The following is a 12500-nucleotide window of genomic DNA, read 5'->3' as shown; positions in this document are numbered from 1 at the left end:
AGATTGGGTGGCATAGTTCAACTCTGTTGCTGATAACCACAATTAGAGGTACGATGGTGAAGCTGATGGAAACAGCTTGCATGAAGTGAAGAAGCTTCTTGGATGAGAAGTGAAATGTCTTCAAGGAAAAACAAAGGAAGTCCAGTTGCCTCTTGAAAAAGCACCTTTGGGGCAGATTGCATGCCTCATTCAAATCAACAACACTACTAATGGTTCAAAGAGAGTGATTTTCTCAATATCCACCTGCCTAATAGAGAAGGGAGTGTGTAAAGAGATGGAAGCTACAGTTCATGCTATTTGAAGTGAAAGGATTCTAACCATCAAAGTGAAAAGAAATTTTTCCATTGATCTGTGTCCACATTTTAGGTAGGCACACAGGGAGGTTAAGTAGACTCAAGTTAAATGAAGAGCTTTTCTCTAGAGTCAACTGAAGCTGCTAAAACTAACTTTAAAAATAGAAGTTCACACACACACACACAAACATAAACCCTGAGGGTGCATTTTCCATAAAGTTTTAAACCTGTGTGAGGGTGAAAGTCTAATTGCTTCTCCTTCAGAGATACAATAAAGTGAGTTGCAGCAGTAAGGATAAACTTTGGTAAAAGTAGTTATGTGGGCAAGAATCTTTTTTTAGGAATGGCAGGGGGTAACTCATGGAGATGTATGCGGCCCTAAAAGTCCTTTATCTACATCTCCCAGAATTCAAAGGACTTTGCCATAAAATGAAAAATCAAAGGAACAGCATTCTGGGGCATACAAGCTGGAAGGCTTGTTTATGAAACAGAAACATAATAAACTGTATAATTTTCAGCAAACCGATAATAAACAATTAGTAAATAATAAAAAATAAAAATTAATTTAAAAATAATAAATAGCAATAATGCCACGCAATACCCCAAAAATTGTTGATTTAAAAAAATGTCCCTAGGGGACTTTGTAATACCTGGATACAACAGAAGAAAAGGCAAAGAATGAGAGAAAATCAAATAAAAAGGTAAAATGCAAATAGAACAATTGTGACAAAATAAAGCAAAGACGGTACCAATAGTAATAGGTGTCTGGAGTGCAATCCCAAAATAATTGGAGCACCGTTTTAACGTCATCAGCATTGGCAAAATGCTGTCCATTGCAAAAAGTAGCCTTACTTGGAACAGTTTACATCCTGCAATTATACCTTTAACACTATAAAACAACAATATGTGCTTATCCCTCATCCTTGAGGATGACTCAATAGATGGATAAAAATGCCAAATCCAATCAACTATCTGGCTGATTGTGTGACCAATCATAATAATACCGTAATATAATCAAACTCTCCTTCCTGGACATTTCCCCAGTTTTGAATTAATTTCTGCTTCCCCTGAGGAATAAAACCATCTCAGTGGGAAACTCACTCAGGTCAATCAGGGACACATACATATATTTGGGGAGAAGGGATTTCTGGGCTTTGCAAGATGTTCATCTGAGAAACTCAGAAGAGCAAGCAGGAAAAAGCCAAGAAAAACCATAACAAAGGCTTCAACCACCCAGCCACCCCAATACTTTGAATAGAAGGCCCTTGATGAATTGATGTCCTACTGCTTTCCCTTTTTTAAGGGAATTTCAAGTTTGCTCTCTCTCTTCCTCGTTAAGACAGGCAAGAGTAATTCCTCCTTCAAGTGGAGGTCAGTTCTTGGGGACCTGATCCACATTTGTTAATTACATAGTTCTATACCATTGTTGAAAAGATTTATCATTAGTTTTTTTCTGGATTTTTTTTTTTTTAGTTTCATTTTAGCCTGGAGTCCTGGGATTCCCCAGGTAGATTCCCATCTAAATAGCAACCAGGGCTGACTATGCTTAGCTTTCAGCCCAGACAGACAGCTACTGCCACCTGCTGAGACATGTGCAGTTTTAAACAGCACACTTCCCACCTCCTCTTTTCCATTTGGCCATCGCCGAAAGCAATTTAAGTTAATTAATCTAACAATCCATGTAGAAGATGTAAAAATCCAATATAAATGCTAGAAATTCATTGAGATTATGGCTGGCTACAAAATGTACAAGAGGACACAAAAGATATAAGACAGATCCAATGAAAAATTTAAATTGCTCAAGAAACAATAGGAATACTTGGGAATACAAGCAAAGTGAAACCTTTAAGAAATGTAATGCTTAGAACAATAGCCATGCATTTCTTTATGATATAAACGGGATTAATGTCTATAACTATCAAATATTTGCCGCATAACAAACTTTCTTCCAACAGCAAATAATTAATTTTTTTCCAGAAGTGGGGGAAAGAAGAAACAGACATTCTTTTCCTAAGATGAAAATAATGACAGCATAATCAAAATCAAGATCTTTTTTTTTTTAAAAAAAAAAAAACACATTACATTTATTACAGCCCTCACACCAATAAACTCTGGGCAGTTTCCAATATTGTTAAAAGCATGAAACAAAATGGAATAGCCTGACTAAAAAAGCCATAACAATAAAAACATGATAGAAGCTCCATACACACTTTACCTCAGGCATGGGAACAGATTAGCGCGTATTTCTTTCTGAATGGAAGATGAACACGAATTTGTTAAATGTTTGTGATTTCGTAAAAATGTCTCCTGTTGATTGATCTAAATGGTAGAGTATTGTCCTTTTTTCAAATTCCATCCAAATAACCAATTTAGCTATTGTTCTGCTCATCACAATTTGGAAGAACAAATGCTTGATGTTTTCCAATAACCCTTAAAGGCCTGCAGAATGAATGAGCACTATCCTGTTGCCTTCCAATTTTCTTTATTCTTTTAGCTTCTTCTTTAAAAAAAAAAAAATCCTTCCAATGCAAGCAGTCAAATCCTTGTACCATAGAGTTGGAAGCATCAATTCACACCATCTCAGCCAGCCTCCTGCTCAGTGCAGCAAACCAAGAAACGAGATTTTTCTTATTTCTAGAAAAGTCCCTGCAGTTCCAAATGGTCACCCGTGTTCTATACGCCTTCCTTGGGGTTTGTTTGGTTTTTACCTCTGTGTTAATTTGTTCTGCTTCCTAAATACAGTAATTGCCTTCTACTTGACATTTAGCCAAGCTTTTATTCTCCAGTGAAGACCAAAACCAGGAGAATTGTCTTTCCATCACCTGCTCCAAATTTGGTTAGGAAGCCCACTCTTCCCAGCCACTGGCCCTGTTTTCATGGAAATATGAAGATGTCTATAAAATCACCTAAAGTGCTGCAATCAGGCCAGGAAGTTACAGGTATCTGAGTTTTACTTAAACTGCACTAGGCAGGAAAGGGAAGTGATCAGAATATATAATTTTTTGGACTGCACTGGAGGGAAAAGGGTTAGTCTTAAGAAAAATATTCAGCTGAACTCCACTATTACCTTTACATTACAACTAATGAAGTTTGTGGCACAAAGATGGGAAAATACTGAAATAGCCACAGCCAATGAATAGATTGTAAAGATGATGGGATTTGAGGAAATGGCAAAATTGATCTGTTTGATCAAGGATAAGATAAGCACTTTTATTAAAGACCGGAAACCTCTCGTGGACGTTTGCTGAAAATGGAAAACAGTGAACTAGTGATTAATGGATTTGCTGATTAAAAGGGTTGATTATGGGAAGAAGAGAGTAATGATGTAACTTTATTGAAGTAGGAGAGCAGGTACATTGGTCTGTAACTGCTGTAAAGTTGGGAGTTGCTTTCTTTATATATCTTTTCTTTTTTCTATTTCTTTTTATTTTCCCACATTTCTCACTTTTTCACTTCACACTGATCTTTTTTCTTTTCCATAATCTTACTTGATATTATTTCATGTTTATCTTTTATCTCAGATTTGTTTTAAATAAAAATTATATTTAAAAAAAACAGTTTGTGAACAAGCAGCCAATTCCCAGCAACCTGGCCCTGCCTGGCCACAGCTGGCCTAAAGAATAATAAGCAATAAATAAGCTTGCATAAAGTCGATTTACTGAGAACGTTTATAGCTTACCACTGCATCCCCTTGAAATGGTTGCTGAGCCAAAGATACAGGTAAGTGCCTACTGCATCACATCAATGTCCCATGTTCAATGTCTCTTCAGGTTTCCTCTTTCCTTGTGGAAAAAACCTGCCTCCTCCTTCTTACCACTAAATTGCAAATTGTTGAACAGAGAAATGGATGTCAGCAGATATAATAATAATAATAATAATAATAATAATAATAATAATAATAATAATAGCACCACCCCCAGTGAGGCACTACCTTGACGTGGTTGTGGGGCTTGTGTACTCTGAGGAAGATGAGAGCTATGCCAGAGGTTCAATCATACTGGTACAGGTCTCATCAGAGGAGTCAGACAAAGAGGTGTCTCTCCATACAAAATATGGTGAGACGTAAATTTCAGAATGTCATACCGGCTCGGATGTCACCCGGGTGAACAAGATCCATGCTAGATATTGGAGTTTCTGGATATCTGGTGAAAAATGGGTTACAGGACTCAGGACTGTTGGCTGAGCAACCAGGGCCAGCAGCTGCAGAACTACTGGAAGAACAGGTGTTTACCCGTCGCAGATACACAGTGATGGAAAACAAAGAAATAATGATCTGTTACTACAGATCAAGTCCAACAAGAAGAGGATATCTAAAACGAATGCACCAGTTCTGGAAAGAACAACATCAGAATCAGAAATAACAGAACAGAGACTAGCAGATCAACGCCGATTTATAATACAAAATAAAGTATTCACAGAAACAGAATTGACGAACTGCAAAGGTTTACCCAGGGCAAAGAAATCAAAGACCTTACCAGAAGTAATGTCAGAATGTAGAGGCAACCAGGGGGAGTTGGCAGTGAAGGAATCTTGCAGAGATATACAACTGTTCTCATTGGAAATCAGTCACCTCTACCTCAGGAAGAACAAAACCCTCCTAAACTAAGAAATAAAAGAATTGAAACAAAGAATAAATGAGCTCTCGAACAGCACAAAAACAACAGAATCAGGCTACCTGCATTGAAGCTTGTTCCAAAGAAACAGCTAGCAGAAGCATTAAAAGATGCAAATATTGCAATATCAAGTATAAGCACCAATTCACTGCAATAAACAAACCAACTAATGTACAGCACAGCTGCAGTTATAACAGAATACCTGGGATGCAAAATCAACAAAGAAGAAAAACAAACAAACAGTGCACCAGAAAAATGGAAGGTTAGACTAGAAAATAAGATCAGCAAATTAAGATCACATGCAAGCAAGCGAGAACAGATAAAAGAAAAGAAGCTGAGGAACAAGAAGACCAAAGAATACCTAATCAAGAAATACCACTTAGAAACAAGGAAGATCAAGGAAGCACTGGAAATAATAAAGCAACAAATAACAGCTATAGCCAGGAAAATCAGTAGATATGAAGCTCGAATTGCAAACTATAGGCAGAACCTCCAATTTCAATCCAATCAGAAACGTTTCTACCAATCCATCAATGTAGAAACTGCAAGGAATCAGTCAGTACCTGACAAGGAAGAAACAGTACAGTTCTGGAAGCAGATATGGGATAACCCAAAGAAATACAATAAGGATGCGGCTTGGTTAAAAGAGGTGGATGCAAATAAAACAGAAGTTGAAATGAAAGAACTATCAATAACAACAAAAATGGTAGAAAAAAGAGCAAAGAAAATCAAAAATTGGTCAGCACCAGGTGAAGATGAACTGCATGGGTTTTGGTTGAAACATCTAACTGTTATACACCCACTCATTGCCAAACAGTTCAACAATATAATACAAGGAGGAGAAATTGAAAAGTGTCTAACAACTGGGAAAACCTACCTAATAATGAAAAATCCAGCAAAAGGGGCAACACCAGGTAACTACAGGCCAATTACCTGCTTACCAACAACTTTCCAATTACTAACTGGTGTAGTAGCTGATGCAGTGCAACAGCATCTAGTTGAAAACAATCTCTTTCCACCTGAGCCGAAAGGAAACCGCCCCAACGCAGAGGAACAAAGATCACCTCCTAATAAGACAAAGTGATCTTGGAAAACTGCAAGAGAAGTGACCAACCTGAATTAGCATGGATTACTACAAAAAGGCATTTTATCTCTGCCAATGATTGGATGATAGTGCCTAGAAATAACAGAAGTCAGTAGAAACATCAGAAAATTTGTGCAAAGATCGATGGCACAATGGAAGACATAGTTGCAGATCAATGGTGAAAGACTGGGAGAGGTTAATATCAAGAGAGGAACATTTCAAGGAGATTCATTATCACCATTACTATTTGTTATTGCACTGTTTCCTCTGTCAACAATACTGAATAACTCAGAACATGGCTATCAAACATCAAAAACATCTACCAGACTATCCCATCTCCTTTACATGGATGACCTGAAGCTGTATGGAAAAACATCATCTGAAATAGAATCGCTGCTCAACACTGTCCGTATAGATAGCCAAGATATTGTAATGGAGTTTGGCTTGGACAAATGTGCCACACTTACTATCAAACAAGGAAAAGTAGTGAAAACTGAAGGAATCAAGATGCCCCACGAAAATAACATTAAGAATCTGGATGAGGAAGATTACTACAAATAACTTTGGGTATCCCTTCACTGACAACATCAAGTGCACACTGAAGTCAAGAAAAGATTAGCGTGTGAATCATCAGAGAGTGAAGAAGATCTTAAAATACAAAACTCAATGGATGAAATACCAGTAAAGGGCAATCAACACCTGGGCATCCCAGCATTTGTACACAACTGGAATAGTGGACTGGACCTCAAGCCGAACTAAAAGCAGTGGATAGGCAGACCAGAAAATAATGACAATGAATCATGCCCTTCATCCACGCAGTGACATTGATAGACTTTATCTACCAAGGCAAATAGGTGGGCGTGGAATGCTACAAGTACATCAGATGGTTGAAGAAGAAAAAATGGCTTTGGAAGAATATCTGAATAACAATGATTAAGATGCACTGAAATTAGTATATCAGGAAGGCTTACTAACTACTGGAGAGACCAAACTGGCCTACAAGAAAGACCAAATGAAGAACAGAATAGAGGCATGGGAAGACAAAGCACTACATGGCCAATACATGAAAAAATAGCTGGGAACGCAGATAATAACAAGACCTGGCAATGGCTAAGAGCAGGAAAATTGAAGAAAGAGACCGAGGGACTAATTCTGGCTGCACAAGACCAAGCCTTAAGGACAAATGCGTACAAAGTCAAAATTGAGAAGACAGCAACAGACAGTAAGTGCCGCCTATGCAAAGAAGCTGAAGAAACAGTGGACCACTTGGTAAGCTGTTGCAAGAAGATTGCACAGACTGATTACAAGCAGCGGCATGACAAAGTAGCAACAATTGTGCATTGGAAGATCTGCAAAAAATATCATTTGCCTGTAAGCAAAAACTGGTGTGATCATAAAATAGAGAAAGTCATAGAAAATGATAAAATTAAACTGCTCTGGGACTTCAGAATTCAAACAGACAAGCACCTGCAACATAACACCCAGACTTAACAAGTGTCGATAAGAAAGACAAAAAAGTCTGGATAGTGGATGTGGCAGTGCCTGGAGATAGCAGAATAGAAGAGAAAGAACTGGAGAAGATAACAAAATACAAAGACCTACAAATAGAAATAGAAAGACTGTGGCAAAAGCAAGCCAGGGTAGTACCAATAGTAATAGGCTCCTTGGGTGCAATCCCAAAACAACTGGAGCACCACTTGAACAGCATTGGCATTGACAAATTCGCTATTAGTCAATTGCAAAAGGCAGCCTTATTAGGAACTGCTTCCATCCTGCGACGATATCTGTAATACCATCAAACATCCCCATCTGCCTATCCCAGGTCCTGGGTAAGGACTCGATAGGTAGACAAAATGCCAAATCCAGTCTGAACATCTGGCTGACTGTGCGATGATCGATAATAATAATAAGTTGGAAGGGACCTTGGAGGTCATCTAGTCCAATCCTCTGCTCAGGCAGGAAACCCTATACCATTTCGGACAAATGGCTGTCCAGTTTCTTCTTAAAAACTTCCAGTGTTGGCGCATTCACTGCTTCTGGAGGCAGATTGTTCCACTGGTTAATTGTTCTAACTGTCAGGAAGTTTCTCCTTAGTTCTAGGTTGCTTCTCTCTTTGGTTAGTTTCCACCCGTTGCTCCTTGTCCTGCCTTCAGGTGCATTGGAAAATAGCTTGACTCCCTCTTCTTTATGGCAGCCTCTGAGATATTGGAACACTGCTATCATGTCCCCCCTCGTCCTTCTCTTCATTAAACTAGACATACCCAATTCCAGCAACCGTTCCTTATACGTTTTAGCCTCTAGTCCCCTAATCATCTTTGTTGCTCTTCTCTGTACTCTTTCTAGAGTCTCAACATCTTTTTTACATCATGGTGACCAAAACTGGATACAGTATTCCAGGTGTGGCCTTACCAAGGCATTATAAAGTGGTATTAATACTTCACATGATCTTGATTCTATCCCTCTGTTAATGCAGCCTAGCACTCTGTTGGCTTTTTTGGCAGCTGCAACACACTGCTGGCTCATATTTAAATGATTGTCCACTAGGACTCTGAGATCCCTCTCACAGTTACTACTATTGAGCAAGGTACCCCCTATACCATACCTGTACATTTGGTTTTTCTTGCCTAAATGTAGAACCTTACTTTTTTTACCATTGAATTTCATTTTATTATATAGCGCCCAGTGTTCAAGTCTATCCAGATCCTCCTGTATCCTAAGCCTGTCTTCTGGAGTGTTGGTATTCCTGCCAGTTTGGTGTTGTCTGCAAATTTGATGAGTTCCCCATCTATCCCCTTGTCCAAATTGTTGATGAAGATGTTGAAGAGCACTGGGCCCAGAACAGAGCCCTGGGGTACCCCACTACACACTTCCCTCCATGTAGATGCGGTTCCATTGAGGACCACACGCTGAGTACGGCCAGTCAGCCAGCTACGGATCCATCTGATGGTGATGCTGTCTAACCCGCATTTTTCTATCTTATCAAGTAGTAGGTTGTGATCTACTTTGTCAAATGCCTTACTGAAGTCCAGGTAAATTATAACCACAGCATTCCTCTGGTCCACTAATTTTGTCACTTGGTCAAAGAATGCAATAAGATTTGTCTGGCATGATCTGTTTTTGACAAATCCGTGTTGACTTTTAGTAATGACTTGGTTTGCCTGTAGGTGTTCGCCGATTCGTTGTTTGATTGTCTTTTCCAGAATGTTCCCAGGTATTGAGGTCAGGCTGATAGGTCTGTAATTTCCTGGATCCTTTTTTTCCCTTTTTTGAAGTGGGAACTACATCAGCTCTTTTCTTTGCCTTCTATTTTTAGATACAATGCACCATTTAAAAAAGATATTCAAAACTGGATATTCAAACTCAGCACCTCCAGTGATATAATTGAAGAATGGTTGATTGTACAAAACCTCTGGGTTTACCTTGAAGCTGTTTTTGTAGGTGGGGATATCGCCAAGCAATTACCCCAGGTAAATCAGTAGGTAAATCAGCTACTGCTGTACTGTGCAAATATTTAAGCTTAAATGTATCTAGCTTGAATGACCTCTGATTCTTATTCAAATGAATATGAATTTATTCTATTTAGGAAGCAAAACGTTTTCAAAACATAGATAAATCATGGATAAAAATAATGCAGCGAGCACATGAAAATCCCAATGTAATTAGCTGTTGTGTTGGAGATGAAACTATGGGACAACTTTTACCACATTTACATGAACAATTGGAAGTATGCCAGAAATCACTTACAGGGTAAAAAAATTATTAATATTTTTTCAATGCTGCAAAGATATTATTATTATTAAGATATAATAATAATAATAACTACAACAACAACAATAATAAAAATTATTGCCATAATTTAACAGTGCATTTTTATTTTTATTTTATTAATCTGCCTCTTATTCTAGTGGCATTCTAAATTATTTTTGGGAGGACAATTTTAAGAATATTGTTATTTAAAGAGAGAATATTAACATTTTAGATTAATATGTAGCATGGTATAGCTAATTGTAAACTTATGAGTTTAGACTTGAGCATGTAATTTTGGTTATATTCTCTAGCCTTGAATATTTCTTTTCATTTTTTAAAAATGTTCAGAAAGTAATGAGAAGAAGTTGCAAAATAAAAGAATATCGTTATACATCTCTTTGAAGTAAAAGTTTTACATATTTAATTCACTGGTAATATTTAAAGGGAGCAAAAAAAGGATAAAACAGCCCTAGATTTTCCCCAAAATTCAGGGTTCTAGTTATTTGCATTTCAGTTTTAACTTGTATTTGATTTTCTGGTGCAAACTGTGTTTGAAGATGCTGAAGCGAAATGAAGCAGAGGTCCAGTTGTATCACATATAATTGATAAAAGAAAGTTGATGTGAGGATTACACACACTAAAAAAAGCAATAAAGACATTTGAATAGGGAATCTATCTAAAACAAGAAGGACATTGGCTCTTGGAGTTCAGTGGCAGCTTCACACAGTTGAAAAATTCCAGAACTTGAATAATTTATTTCCAGCATTATTCCACCAATTATCTTGATCTATTGTAATAAAAATAGAAAGAACTATGTGCCATAAAGCTTAAAGATGTAATACTGCATACAATTCTTATGGGTGTGATGGCTAAAGACGCTGAGCTTGTCAGCTGGAAAGTTGACAGCCCGGGTTCAAAACCCAAGCACTGCGCAATGGGGTGAGCTCCTGTTACTTGCCCCAGTTTCTGCCAATCTTGAAGGAAAGCATGCAAATGTGAGTAGATAAATAGATACCTTTTCGGTGAGAAGGTAATAGCATTCCATGCACCTCAGTATATAGTCATGTTGGTCATAAGACCATGGAAATGTCTTCAGACAATGCTGATCCTTCGGCTAAGAAACAGAGGTGAACACCACCCCCTCGAGTCAGACACAACTGGGCAGAAGAAAGCTTTACCTTTGCTGCATACATTTATTTGAGGGAAAGCTCCAATAAACTTAGAAGGTGAACTTCTAATGGTGGATCTAGATATAGCTCTATAAGGGATCAGTGATATGCTGAGAAAGACCTTCTGTAAATCTTAGCCATCGTGGTTCATAGAAAACGATAATGGGAATTGCAATCCAGGAACATCTTAAGGGCTGCAAGTTATTCCTCTCTGATTCATATGGCTGTTAACCTATTTACATATGTAAATCTAAAAACAATTTTGTAGAAATTCAGCTGAAAGCTCAAAATATTTGTATGTACGTGTAATTACAGTCTTAGCTGATAAAACATATTCATAAAACAGGAGAATAAATGTTTTTCTGAAATATACTTCTTTTCTTACTAAAGGTATTTGGAAAAAAAAAGATTACTGTTTCCTAGATTCTTTTTTATTTCTGATCCTGCCCTTCTGGAGATACTTGGACAGGCTAGTGATTCTCACACTATTCAGGTAGGTTACAAGTGTTATATAGGTTTGTACTCATATATGGATGGATAATTATTTATCATATGATAAATCCTCAGTGAATATTGACTTGTGTTGGAATAGTTATCAGTACAAACTGCTTATATTACAATTCTTCAGTTCTACATTTTTTTCCTTTAACATATAATCTTATTTATGAGAATGGCTAATTTAAATAACAATTATATTGTTGTAATTCGTCTCATTTTTCTTTTAGCCACACCTTCCTGGTTTATCTGACAATATAAATGAAGTGGAATTTCACCCAAAGGATTATGATCGCATTATGACAGTTGTATCAAGAGAAGGAGAAAAAATTTCTGTAACATTTTACCTTGTTAAATTAGTATAATTTTAATTTTAAAAATAGTTATTTTATGCTGCAAAATATTCCTAAATTAAAAAGAAACTCATGTTACTTTGCACAAACCAAATAAAAAATAAAAAATATTAAATTATCTTAGCTATAAATAATCCCCTTTCCACTCCTAGATTTGCCAAAGGATGCTTAGAATTTTATTGAAAATGTGGAATTTAATATGTTTTAATGACTGTCAGTCAGGTGGTATGGAGTACATTTGTAGTATTCATAATTTTTATTATGTTATGTATTATATGTTAATTAATCTTATAACATGTTCTTTAATACAATGTTTCTTAAACATTTTTATTTCAGAACCTCTTCAACTTTTAAAAATTATGGTGGACCCCAAAAGAGCTTTTAATGATATATTTATCTGTGTTTACTGTATTAAAAATTAAAATTAATATATTCATTGCTGAATATACCACTATCACAATTGATTGGATTTTTATATTATATAATTTTTCAACATAGGGTGGCAGATAATTTTGATTTTACAGAACCCTGAGACCACACTTTAAGAAACACTGTTTTAATGAATATTAAGCTTCAAGATAGCCTTGTTTTACTAACCCATAATTAACAGCAGTAGGTAATATACTCTGACACTCTGTTAGGCAACATTTATATCTAATGTTTAAAAAATATAGCGCTAGATTATTTGTTTTTCAATAAATATATTAACTTTCAAATTCCTGCTATTTGAAAGAAATAAGAAAATC

General features: G+C 36.6%; 1 long non-coding RNA gene across 1 annotated transcript; it reads left to right on the top strand.

Annotated features, from left to right (window-relative positions):
- Positions 1–9307: 9307 nt before the first annotated feature.
- LOC120309961 lies at positions 9308–11725 on the top strand. The gene is made up of 4 exons (XR_005557232.1): positions 9308–9457; positions 9574–9737; positions 11297–11399; positions 11632–11725. It is a non-coding gene; the product is annotated as an uncharacterized LOC120309961 (long non-coding RNA).
- Positions 11726–12500: the final 775 nt, after the last annotated feature.

This window comes from Crotalus tigris, unplaced genomic scaffold (assembly GCF_016545835.1).
Source record: "Crotalus tigris isolate CLP2741 ecotype Arizona unplaced genomic scaffold, ASM1654583v1 scf7180000018101.4720394464:4744507, whole genome shotgun sequence".
Classification (NCBI taxonomy): domain Eukaryota; kingdom Metazoa; phylum Chordata; class Lepidosauria; order Squamata; family Viperidae; genus Crotalus; species Crotalus tigris.
This window is presented reverse-complemented; position numbering and strand designations above follow the sequence as displayed.